The 12,628-nt window shown below is 43.6% G+C and overlaps 1 protein-coding gene across 1 annotated transcript in view; it reads left to right on the plus strand.

Annotated features, from left to right (window-relative positions):
• The first annotated feature begins 240 nt into the window (after positions 1-240).
• The window catches only part of LOC122395933 (nascent polypeptide-associated complex subunit alpha, muscle-specific form), a 331,231-nt gene continuing 318,843 nt past the window's right edge, over positions 241-12,628 (plus strand). Inside the window, exon 1 of the mRNA XM_043393876.1 lies at positions 241-372. The gene's annotated coding sequence lies outside the window, so the exon portion shown is untranslated. The remainder of the gene's footprint in view (positions 373-12,628) is intronic.

Consider the following 12,628-nt stretch of genomic DNA (forward strand, 5'->3'; position numbering starts at 1 on the left):
GATAGCGGTTTGTCATTAGCGTTGCGAACCACGAATTATTCGCGTTTGTTTGTCTAGTTAAAGTTGCAAATAGTTTGCATCAATTGCATAGTTCAATTTAGAGTTGCGAACGATAAGAATTTTTCGCGTTTACTTTTTCAGGTTAGAGTTGCGTGTGAATATTAATCTCGGTTTGCTGTAGCGTTGCGAAACACGAATACTAATCGCGTTGTTAATTGCAAATAATATAAATATGATCGCGATTATTTTTAGTGTTGCGATTCTTTTTTCGCGTTTGCCTTTCAGGTTAGTGTCCAGGAATCACGATGCAGCCGAAGTGACTGCACCAGCTGATGTTCTCTGCATCCTGCATCCACGGCTGCTCTTATTCATGTAATTTCATTTCCTACCACCATAAGCGTTCTGATCGCTTTCCATAGCCTGTTGGTAATGTTGCGAGTGTCACGGGAATCCGTGTTTTATGGTAAAAAGGAATTAACTACTTTACGGAAAGTTGCATCGGCGCCATCTACTGTAGGACGTTCAGATTTGTCAAAATTACTGCATTTATGCAACGCTAAGGGGCGCCATATGCATGTTTGATCGAACAGTACTTGCAATAGCGGTGATTTCATTCAGTCTCTTCAACAGATGTGTGATTTAGGGCAAAATTATAATTCTAATTAACATTTACATGATACCTATTATTAAGTAACTTTCAATATTTTTATTTCACGTGCCAAATAAAAAACAGCACTTATAGGTAAAAGTGTATGGTACGATGTAAATGAATTTTAGATTTATAACAAATAATGCAATTGATCGTTAGTCAGTGGATTGGTTTTTGATTAGGAACAGAAATTCTCTGCTCGTACATCCAAAAATCCTAATCGTCGATCAAAGGTACGATTATAATGCACGATCAGTACACGCAGGGGCGACATGTTATGCACACAACACGTTAAAACATGCACACAGAAACCTACACGGTGAACACGATTATACGCCTATAACAGACAATTAGACGGTACGTAGCGACACGGGTAATATCGATTTGCATATCAACGCGAGCACGTGCGCTTGCCGATGTTGCAGGATTCGTTCGACGTATTCCGAGAACTCGTACGGAACACGATCGCAGAGAAAAATAACGACTCGCGCCAAGGATTAGCAAATTAATTTATTTTTGTTCAATTCAAAATACATGCAATTCGATCAATCTAAAATCAGAGAAAAAATACGATTCAAAATTCTAGCGTAGTAAAAATATTTAATTGAAAAAAACAAAGTACCGTATTTGTTCGAATATAAAAGAAATCTAGGATGGGCAAAAGTGTAAGATTAATCGCGGAACTTCACTATGTAGCGTAGATCCTGGGTTCCCCTTTACTGTTAATCCTCACGCACAATTATACGTTTACACGACGAGCACAATGGCAGGATACGAAGAGCGTTCACAATAGAACGGTAAATACGCATTAATTACAACGTTATGGCACTCTGCGATCGGAATTAGTGGCGGGCGTCTGTTTCGATTCGCAGCTTGTCGCGCTTTGCTATCGGCGCTTATGGCGGTGTCGTCGCTGCGAGGTCAGTGGAACGCCGACTATATAAATCGAGCTCTCATTAAAACGTGACTTACGGCACTTTCACGAGCGAACGAAGTTAGGCGGCGTGCTTGCACCATTCTTCGCTATATCCCCTCTTCGTTCGATTCTTGAACCGTGCACTGTCCTCTCGTTCCCTCTGCCGGCAATTTCTCATAGCTCATTCCTGTTTCCTGCGTAGCGACAGAATCACAAACGTGATACGAGCGGTAGCGACACCTTCTCATACACGGACCTTACTATAAGCCAGTGGTTCTCAAACTTCGACTCACGAATCTCCTTATTGATAGAACAGCATGTCATATGCTATGAATATTCATTATCAGGCAATTTCGTTTTTCCAAATTTCAATTGCGCGGGTCTCTGTTCCAACCGGAAAATAGAACGGGCGGATAATAGATAAACTCACCCCTACAAATCGCGTTTATCATCAGTTTTTTATTCGTTCACGACTTCAGTCGTCGCAAGACTCCTCTATGAAGGAAAAGCTTTGACGATTCATGATATTTTTTGGATTTCGAAGAACAAGTCTTTTCCATTGAATTTGTGCATCGAATTATTGGTAATTTAACTTTGTGCTTGATTTCGAACGCGATAACGAATACGTTTATGTCGTTAATACTGAATTTTCCACACCGATAGAGGTATTATACCGTAGATATAAGGATTCACTTTAGGATCCAGATTGCTGAATCCTAAACGAACCAGCGCAATATTCTATTATGTAAGACAGCAATAGAGCTCTCGATGGTCGAGAGCCCGATGATCCCAGGTTGCTCTATTAATAGACTGACCTTCCTTGCGCGCTGCAAGTAGGTGTGTTAGTAAGATAGCGTACATTGCGATCGTCGATGAGACACGTTTCTTTTAGGACAGGAAATAGTTAAGTAACGGATAAGGGCCAGGGAACTCCCTGTCGCATATGGCAAAAGAAACTTCGTCGGTGTTTTTCAAACTGGAGCCTCTACAGACTCCTAGCGATCTCCTGGTATAATCATTTGTTTTACAAATTCTTGGAGAATTCAGGAAACATCGAAACGCTCGGCTAAATTAATTCCTTCTTATTCGTGTACTTATATCGTATGCGTGGCAACTGTTGGCTCGATCACGTTTACAGTGTACGCTAATGCATCTTCGAACGAAAGTGAACGAAAGTTTCGATTATCGTGTGAACGAACTGGCGCATTTGTCGTTTCCATTCGCTTCGTGTATCCCCCGAGAGCGAAACACAATACTCGAGAAGGAGGAAGCAGCGTAAGGACTGTTGGAGGGGGGGTATGGTGGTGGAGAAGAAGGAGGCGGAGGTGGAGGACGAGGAGTGGGAACAAGAAGGGAAATTGTGTAATTTATTCAGCTGAGCAAGGGGCCACGATAGTTCGGTGTGCACGCGTAGGTGAATCGGATGATGTAAGAGAAGGGTGGCGCCAACGTTTATATCGCGAATAAAACTTTGCGTGCTTTCGAAAATTGCACCAAGAGCGACGGCGAAATAACAAAACCGGATGCAATCGCCGTTCGCAATCCCGACTGTTTACGGTGCACGGGAGAACCGTGAAATTGAGGTTTTTCAATTTTTACGCGGACGAACGTAGCTTCCGATCCACTTATGTAATTGAATTTCAATGAATGATTGTCGCTTCGATCACGATCCCGTAAAAAAGTTTACTTTAATTGCTCGATCTAGGACTTCCGTTCGGTAATCTCGGTGCAGTCTGAAATAACTATCAACATAGATCGTTATCGATTCTTGCTACACCTCCTTCTCCTCCTCCTCTAATACTTAGTATTAATACCACCGATAGAGATATTAAAGGGTTAAATAATCGGTAATATCCTATATTTTCACCACCATTAGATTTTTAAATAATACAGTACTTTAGATATAGACACCTTGACTATTTCCCAGTATTTCGATCTATCGTAGCAAATTATTGGAACAGCCTGAGCCTCGGCAACGCGGATATTGGCCCGCGTATCAAAATAAGTTCGATGTGGCCGCTTTGAGCCGTACTAGCGTGGCTTCTTACCGATGAAGGAAAATCGATCGTTCGTGAATGAAGCATAAAACGCGAGCTCGATCGCGCCGTGTATACCCTTTGGTCTGTACTGTACAGCATATCGTCGTTGTTGTTAATCTACGATAGTTGGAACGTTCTTTGTTATCGACGCGTCGTCCCGGTGCAAACGATATCCGCTAAAGAATCGAGTTACGAGACCGCAAAGTAGCGAGACGAGTACCACTTCTGATACGAAGTACATACTCGGATCCCTCTGTGTCTCGTTCCTTCTTTTTCTCCTTGCTCTTTCTCCCGACGTAGCGAGCAGAGTCGATCGGTCGGTCGGTCGGTCACTGAACCGCCCGCGCCGCCTTGTAACTCCGTGCCATTCCATCCCATCCTGCCACGATCGAGCGGGGGTACCGTTAGAATCTTGTCCCAGTCTACCTGGAAACTAATTCGACGACTCCGGCTAAGCGGACTCGTCGTCGGGTTCGTTCTTGACGCCTGGGGAGCCAACGTACCGGCCCCAGACAAAAGAAAGAGCTTCATCTGTCCTATTACAAGGCAGACAACCTTGAAATTGCGGCAACGAAAGTTTCCGTAGTTCTGGCTAAAGCCCGATACTCGAACGCGTGCTTCTCCTCCACCGGCGGGACACGCTTTTCTCTTATTTATTAACCCGTCGACCGATCGTTAGAAATCTTATCGTTACGAGATGATTGATCGAATTTGAAAATAGCAACGAATCGTAAACATCTTTTGAACGCTTTTGATTTGCATAGACTCGCGTCAATTGGTTCTGGTTTGCTTTCTCTTTCGCGATCCGACACCGTACAATTTTAACGTCCCCAAGTCGTATTTTTGAAGGGAAATGGTAGAAATAGTTTACTTGGAAGGTAATCAACGCTTCGATAACAAATTCGCATCTCGATTCTGGAATTAAATTTCGCTCGTCGTCGTTACGTTCGTAATTATGTGTCGAAAGTTTCGTGTAAACTTTCTTGCTCACATCTCCCTCCCTCTCTCTCTCTCTCTCTCTGTCTCTCTTTTTGTTTCCTGCAGTCAACTTATTATTAACTGGCTCGGTTGGTTCGGCCTTACTCGCAGCTGATACAAAGTTTGCGGAGTCTAACAAGGAAATCTCTTGAAAATTCTAATCCCGGGGAAATGGCGAGACGAAATTCTTCGTTTGATATCGAAACGTACAATAGCACACAGTCTGCGCTCAAGTTCGAACGGTGATCTAAATTAACCTCGTTCGGCGGTTACTATGTCTCGCTGTTGTATCGATCAACGGGTCGAGTGCGCGCAAGTCTCACGTTTTACTCGTGACACGTGAAACTTGGCATAAGAGTTAGTTTCAAGTAAAATTCATTGATTAAATTTTTTAAACGGACATCCGGATGATCGTCGTTAATAATCGGCGGGAAAACGAGTCTGCGAAACCTCTTTTCGAATAATTGAAACCGAGCTAGTGAAACGTTACGAAGACACCGGATCGACAAGCACGAATTGCTTCGAGTCTACGACAGATACCTTGCAATGCACCGGAAGTAGACGTCGACGAGAAAGGAGAAGGAATAATTGATCGCGGAGCAATCGATATCGTAAATTGATACAGGCCGATCGTCGGGTGATATCGCAAGGACGAGGTAGGATGAAAAATGGAAAAGATAGTCGAAGAACGGTAGGGGTGGAAAACACGAGGGCAGGGGATGGACATTGGTGGTGGTGGCGTTGCTGATGGCGGTAGTGTGGGCGTCGGCAGAGCAAGGGGTGGAAAATGGGCTGGAGGATTGTACGAGGCAAGTACGAAGAGGGGGATGGACGCGGTCACCATGGCAACCATGGCTGGGTTTCAGGGCCCCGGCCGATGGTTTGGGTAATGTTCCGCGCCTTGGAATGGATTTCTCTCGCTTCGCTACCAAATGGGGTTAGTCAGTGCTAAGCACATGCCTGTTCTCCCCCTTTCCCCTTTTCTGTATTCTTTCTTATTCCCTCCTTTGTACTTCTCTTTTTCCGCCCTTCTGTGCATTGTCGCGCTCGTAATCGTCGTTATTAATTACACTGCGTTCCGTGTCGCTCGTTATTTATTTCTTTATTCATTTATTCGACGGGAGATTACCCCCCTTCCCCCAATACGGGGATCGAATGACGTTAGAGAACGGAAAATTCTTGTTCGGTATTTGTGGTCGACAGGATCGATCGATAGAAATCGTAATTCGTCGTTCGGTGAAAAAAACTCGGAGCCGCAGGTTCGGTTGTTGATCAACACATTCCAACGCGACAACCGTAGTACGATTCCGCGACGTTCTCGAGAATTAGGCATTCCTCGGACTTCTGTGCGGCGAATTCTGCGTAAAGACTCGGGTCTTCGTTCTCGCGAGATCCAATTAACTTAAAAATCGAAACCAGCTGACCATCGTGTACGGGTCGCGAAGAAATAAAACGAATCGTCTGTTGCTTTCTTTAAGTAATTACTTCCTCGGATCGAAACGTATTCGTCTCTATTAATTTTTATTATCGATACAACGTGTAGGCGTGTTTCCCGCGTAAAATGGTATAATTTATCTTTTCGTCGATTAGCGGCCGCGTCTCGGATTATTCGTGAGAAATGGCGCGCTTTATGTTCGGCATCGATAACGATAAGGTCAAGATTACCAGGCGTCAAAGGTTGTTGATTAATTTCCACGGATACGCGTTAAAGCGTTCTTTGAGTAGGCGACAAAAGTAGGCTCTGTGCGAGACCCCTTAACGACCCCGTGGAGCGAAGGAAAGCCGTAAAGAGCCGTGAATGCAGAAACGGTCTGTTTATTTTTCCGAGAGTTTCAGACCTTACACATAGACGATCGATGTCGTTGACGCCGTGTCGCTTCTCTTTAAGCTCCTTACGCTCGAGAGCAAATATACAATTTCCTGTAATTACTTTAACGGCTCCTTTGTTTTTAACGGACCGACGACGAGTAAATTCGCTGCAATTCTTACGGCGTAATTGGTAACGATAACGAGTTGTCAACTATCGGGAGCAGTTTATCTCGCTGGCCTTTTCGTTGCGCGAATAACAGAGAGGGAGAGAGTCCGTTTAAGAGAGAGAGACACATTTATGGCGTTGATTTGACTTGTTTCTGAAATAGCCATTCTATTATCAGCTCGCATCTAATAATTCTATTTTTGGTACATAGCGGGAAGTCGCGAAATGTGTACCAGTCGAAATTTTACCTCTCCAATTCCATTATTAGAACTTGTACCTTTCGTTTAGCAAGAAATACTATTGAATTACGTTTTAACACTCATTTTGAAAGAGTCTATTTCCTGTTGTAAAGCCCATCTGGACGTTTCATTGGATAATTATTCACGACTAATAACAATAAGACGCTAAAGTGTGGGTCATTGAGGCGCTTTCCTCGAGAGGAGTGGTATTGTTAATTCAGTACGGAGGATTGCGGTAGCAAGTTGTAGCGGCATAACGAAATCAGCCGGAGGTGCTGTATGGCTGATATACCGGTGTAGTCATGTACTTGATGGGCTTTCCGCTAACGAGAGTTAATTGCAGCATAAATATGCCCGTTATGAACGGGCGAAGTGATTACGATAAGCCAGAGAATCGTAATACCGCTACAACGAAGGAAACGCTCGTAAAATCATGGAGGTAAATAATGAAAACCGATACGGGGCGTCGATGCGCTTCGAAAATCTATAAAGTGACAAAACGATTTATTTGTTTTCTATCGAGTTCACACGATCGTTCGTTATTCTCCTCGATTGTCGTTATTCAACAGCGAACGCGGCTGTAAAGCATCCATATGCTTTTATCTCTAATTTCTTCGATAAATAACATGGAAAATACTGGTGGAAATCTCCATTGGCTCCATGGTAAATGTTTTTAAATTCTATGTAAATTAACGCGGGATATCAAACGTCGTGCATCCGTGGGCAATTCAAACGTCGACTGTCTATAAAGATATTGAAAAAGCAAACGTGGAAATTTATTCGCAGTAATTGCCGATCGAATCAATTACTTTAAACGTTATTTAATTCGTGAAAGTTTTGAATTTATAGTTTCTTACTTTCGACCGACGTTCATTCCGCGCCTTGACACTTTAACGGTTTTGTAATGCCTCGAGAAACGTTGAAAAATCGTTATTCATGATTTATAACATTTGCACGAACCTGTATTCGTTGGACATCGGCTATCGGAAACACTGATAAGTAAACGTGATAGAAATACTTGCTCACTTTGCCAGGCATTCGACCTGGATACCTACACTGTTTTCAGTTTACCCTCTCTCTCCCTCTCTCTATTTCTCTGAGCCAATGCCTCTTTTACTTTCCTTGTCCCCGTCTTTTCTCCGCTTTTTCGTATGCAGTAGCTCGTACACCCAGGGAGCTTCTAAGCACTTTACATAAATAACACGGCTCATTTACGTGCCGTATGAAATGTTAACGGCAGACTTCGAGTCAGGTATCTTGAAAAAAAAAATACGCCCCGCTTCGATTTACACAGATAATGAGTTCATAATCTTGTCTCGACGAGATTCAGAAAATTTTTGATAAGACGCAGGTATTGTCCTACACAACATATATTGCACTGGTCATAATTTAGTCTGAAGATAAAAAACATGTGACCGCGCGCCAAGAACCGTATACAGTTATATTCCGTCTCTGAAATTAATTGCCATACTTTTTTACGTCCAATTTTTATACGAGTATTCGTTTCTCAGGCTTCAAAATTAAGCACAAAAGTAGAATCCTTCCTTAAGCGTTTCGAGCAAATTGCAATCTAATTTTTTTTGACATGGGTACACGTGATTTGTCAGGGAACAGGTTTCACTTTCATGCATCGTAATAGCGTCCGATGAATCGCGCCACAGCTAAGTAAACTAGTCGATCATCGAAGCGAGTAACCTTTCATCATCATTCCATCCACGATACAAATAAGTATACGATGACGGTCTGCGCGTACGTAACAGCTACTGGAACATAATAAGAACGCGATCCGCGCGTGAAACATTTTCTTTTGCCGGGAAGTTCTTCGCAATGCCAGCGCCGTGTTTGCTAAAAAGACTACGGATCGGCGAAAATATTTCAAAGTCTCGACTTTCTTTCAACTCTCGATATTCAAACGTGTTTGTACGTCAGAGACCACGACCGTTTCTCATTCGGGACAGCCGCGGGGAAGACCAACATAGTCTCCGTTAATATCTATCTTTCAACGAACGTTTCGTTTTACTTGAATTCAAATTCATTTTGCGTGCTCGTAACAGTTATACCAACGTTGTCCATTTTACTCTCCTTTTCATTACTGTGATTCGATTTTGATCAAAGATCGCATTATCGGTGATAGTAAACCATATATTGAACCATCTTCGCCGGAAGGGTTGTTAAAGAGGGAAACGCATGGAAAACAAAGTACGGTGCCATAAAACCGAGAGATGTGCCTGAATAATCCATATTCTCTATTTCGATAAAGTCACGGTCGTGCACGTGGTTCAAGGCCACGTGTTCTCAACGGCCTCCACGACTCGAGCCGACCTCCTCGACGGATTGCAGTCGCGATCAGAGTGTCGGGTTTAGACGTGACTTGACCCGCCTTGACCAGGACTCGCTTGACTCGCGTTGACGCCAGCTGCGATCACGTTCACTACCTCTTCCATTTTGGTTTCAATGTCTTCGCGGCGCGTAACATTACGCTCGAAGCGGTATAGTTGAATTCTCATTGCTCGATGTTATCTAACGCGATCTAACGTCCACAGTCGGTCGACTTCTGTTTGAACAATTCGTTCCAGTCGGTGGAGAAAAGCCGAAAGTTTCAGCGAGTCCCAGAGACACGGGGGTCTAAAATATTCTGGTCGCGTGGATAGCGTGCAAGGACGATTCTATAATTTTCGCCAGCTCCGGGGGAATTTAAAGTCGGACTCGTGCTTTACGGTGTGACGAACGGTACTCCACGTTCGAGTAGGAACGTGAGATACGCCTTCGCGCGACATAGGCGACCTTCTCTTAAAGGGAACGAGTATCGCGTAAGGCTGCGTTTACACGGCTGCAACATTTTCTTGCGCAGCAGAATTGTTTGGTCGAGATGGCAAAATCATCACTATCCGGATTCCATAGTTTTAGGTTCGGGTCTTCTGCAGTTCAGTATCGAGTACATTGAGATCTATAAGACTTTATTGATCTTCGTCAAGTCAAAATTGACTGTAGCAACACTCATTGTTCCAAGGTTGATTCTCAACAGTTTAGTCTAGACTATATCGGACCCGAAATCGTCTTTATCTAGTTTTCATAACTCTGTAGATTAGGTTCTACCGGTTCAGAATCATGTAGTAAGTCCTGACAATTTGAGATCGATTGCTTCCCACTAGTTTGAAGTAGACACGATTATGTGGCGCAGTTTGTCGCAGAAGTTTGAACGGACCTTACTAAATGACCTCTGATGCACTTTCTTGCTGCAATACCTGAACCTACATAGGCAAAAGAGCGATTGCCTTTCGAAAATCTCTTCCGCTAAATGCGTTTTCTCGAAGATTCACGTTCCTACTTGAGCGCGATGAAATATCGCAGTCGTACAACCCGAAATTGCAAGGCGAACATTATCATAGAGTTATTTCGTAAGAGAAGAGGTCAGCCATCGATCTTTGCTCGACAATTAGATAATAGTTAATCGACCGAAATATATTTTTTCATCCATAAAAAATTATTCAAATTTCGTTTCGATGCTGGTTGGGTAATCCAGTCGTCTTTTACTCTTTAAACGATATGTAAGAATATGTACATTTTTACGAAACACGACTGTCCCGACTACTTTGGCAGTCGTCGATGCGTAAATCGAGGCCAACCAAAGGTTAACGCGACTGAAAATAACCAGTGATAACTTCTTCGATGCCGTGCTATTCGCTCGAAAAGTAAACAAATATTCGCGCGTACGTAAGACGCGATATCTTATCAGCGAGTCTTTCGTTCGAGAATTCTAGCACCTGGTCAATTTACTTGTCAAGTGTATCGAACAGCACCGTGAAAGGTTGTCGGAATTAATTTCCAACACAGAGAATGCTTTGGCGTTTATTGAAAAGAATTAAATTGTTGCTATCAAATGACCCGCCAATCGTTTTAGTTCTGCATCGTCACGGTATTGATGAAAATTTTAGCATATTTAAAATACTATTAAAAGATATAGTGAGGTCAAATCAATAACAATTCCCCTATTTCACTAGAAGAAGATCAATCAAATGACTCGTAGATACATGCTGAATCGTATACACACGATGGTAATACATTCAACGTCACGTGACTCTTTACGTCATCTCTGGGATATAAATCTCCCCTTCTCGTATCATTGTACTTACCAGTTTCCTCTTCGGTTACATATACTTGTCTTATTATTTCTCTTATACATACTTCACGCATAGTATTAATATACACTTCGATTATCCAGACACGCGCTTCCTATAAAAAATGCCTTGGTTCCCACGAACCATTCATCTTTCTGTTAAAGTTGGCGCACAGTTCGTGAGTGTAGCCTCTGCAGCCACCCCCTCCCACATGTATCCGGCACTGTAAAATATTTGCAACGATTCGATCCAGTTGTAACTGTAAAGCACGATACGGGATACGGTGGAGGAAGAATAGCTAAGCGAGGAAAACAAATCGAGATACACCGTTACGAAAGTTATTAGAGTGACACGTATATTTAGCACGGTTGACTGCCGCAACCGTGGACCTCGACAGTGGACTCGAACTGGCATTTAGCCACTATTCCCACGCACGGTCACATCGTGAAACCACATTATCCAATATATCCCTTCATACGCACAATTTATTTTATCGCTGTATCTCGATTTACATACCTTTAACGTGCCCGATGAAAGATCGTCGCGTTCGCTTCGCAGATTGTTCCTAAACGGTTCGGGGAATAAGCAAATCTTTCGACATTCCGCTTAAAAGTATCAACTTTATCTTATCAATGCTTCGACATTACGATAGCTATTCTGTGTTTTGTACAGAGAAATTACGGGCTTCTCAGCCGAGTTCGATCAATAAAGTATTAGTAAAGAAACGGTAAAGAAATCTCAAAAGGTGCGAAAAGAGGGTTCAAAGGTATACTTTCCCCCCTAAGCAATCATTCTGGAACCGCGCCGCTTCTCCGCACACTGTGCTTCCAAGCTTGAAGTAGAATCAGTGAGTGCAACTTGATAGAACGGAGAAATTAAAGCGCCGTTCCGGCGTTGTTAGGTACGTAACGAGGAGTATTCCCGAACGGGACCGATCAGAGCGGAAACACGTGTCTCCGGGAGTTTTTCGAACGAGGCCAGAGGAAATTTCTGCCGACAGCCTTGAGAATGCACTTGATTCGCGAGCGCGTGCCTCGTAAGCGGAAGGTAACACGCGAGTAAGCTCTCGTCGTCGATGCGCTCAGAGACGTTTCGACGGCCGCGCGGCTCGGTCGGCTCGGTCGGCTCGGTCGCTCGCTCTATTCGATCTCTCGACATCGTATTCACGCACACACGCACGCATACACACACCCACACACGCAAACATATGTGGAAGCAGCAACGATCCACGCGTGCACGTTAACCGTGCATCGGACAGCTGCAACGTTGCCTCCCGTGCAACGGGTGCACCGTTGCACCGTACGCGTTGTTGCCAAATCAACGGATTACGGGGCATTCCCATAGAACCGCGCGCACTCTCAGCCTTCGAACTTCGCGACCACGCGAATCGACGAATCACGCTCCGAGTTTTCCTGCTCGTTACACCGTTCGTTTCTTTTTACCTGATACGCGCTGGTAGTTCGTTGTCAGCGATGGGAATGATACCGTATCGATACTCCAAAGTCATTTATCGTTTGGTACCCGTTAGCTATCAGAATGGGGCAAAGTGTAATCTAATTGCGTTCACCGCGATACGACTGGCGCGTAGTCACACGGTAATTACCGTCCAAACGCGGAGTAATTATAGTTGCAAATCTTTAAAACGCGTAAAAACTATCTAATTATCGTGTAATTATAGTGTGATTACGTTTTGCTCGACACTATTAGAAACTGC

This window comes from Colletes gigas, unplaced genomic scaffold (genome assembly GCF_013123115.1).
Source record: "Colletes gigas isolate AHSC1104 unplaced genomic scaffold, ASM1312311v1 Colletes_gigas_Sc00006, whole genome shotgun sequence".
Lineage (NCBI taxonomy): Eukaryota > Metazoa > Arthropoda > Insecta > Hymenoptera > Colletidae > Colletes > Colletes gigas.